This window comes from Penaeus monodon, chromosome 20, assembly GCF_015228065.2.
Source record: "Penaeus monodon isolate SGIC_2016 chromosome 20, NSTDA_Pmon_1, whole genome shotgun sequence".
Taxonomy (NCBI): Eukaryota; Metazoa; Arthropoda; class Malacostraca; order Decapoda; family Penaeidae; genus Penaeus; species Penaeus monodon.
Genome location: NC_051405.1, coordinates 35531211 through 35532207, shown reverse-complemented (window position 1 = coordinate 35532207; position 997 = coordinate 35531211).

Sequence of the window (997 nt, the reverse complement as noted above, 5' to 3'; positions counted from 1 at the left end):
TAAACGAGGAAGGAGAAAAGGAGAGGGGCATTATACACAAAATTGAAGGACAAAGAAGCAGTGAGCGGAAAGGAACAAAGGAAAGGGAAAGGGAGATTACTCAAAGAAAACTGGCCAAAGAGGAGACCAAAAGGGGAAGCAATAAAGGAGAAATGGCGATGCGAAAGACAGATAATTAGAACAAGAAGAGGAACGAGAAAGACGGGGAGAGAAAGGCGACAGAAGCAGATAAAGCATGACTGAGAGAATGCGCTGACCAACAAGTCCATCCACAAAACAAATATGCTGTGGAGAAAACATGATCTATAATTAAATGAGGAGTAGATTGATCATGTTGGATGGATCGTGATTAGATGTAGATCAAACGGAATCACCGATGAAAGCAAACTATTGGCACATTGTTTTCTATCAATCATAACATCACATAAATGATTTATAGCGTGTGATTTGATGAAAATATAACATAAATTATAAAAGTCATATGAGTTTTCCTATAACGAGGCCCTACAACCTCTCTCATCATATAATAATAAAAAACAACCTTCTTTCTCTGTATCTCGAGTCCCAATCCGTCGCTTCTCTTTCCTCTTCGCAAAATCGTGAAAAAAAACGAACCTAGAACTTTCGCACAAGGCCAAAGACGCATCGCCTTGTTCAGCTGTTCATGCCAAGGTAACACTGAACTGTGTCTCTCAAGGGGGTCGAATTCATGCCGTATACATGCACACGACGTTTGCCTAATTCTCCTATTAATTCCGATGCATTTTACAGTCCATGCGTGTCTTTCCGCATTTATGTATATGCATACATTTTTCCGTACATTACATACATAGAGATCGACAGACAGGCAGTAAAATTTGATGTTTACGTATATACATCTGTAATTATATTGCATATATACTGACGACCGAAAGACAATGAGACTGTAAGATTTTATATGTTTACGTACATACATATCTCTGTACATACATGCAGACCGATCAACCGATAATACAAT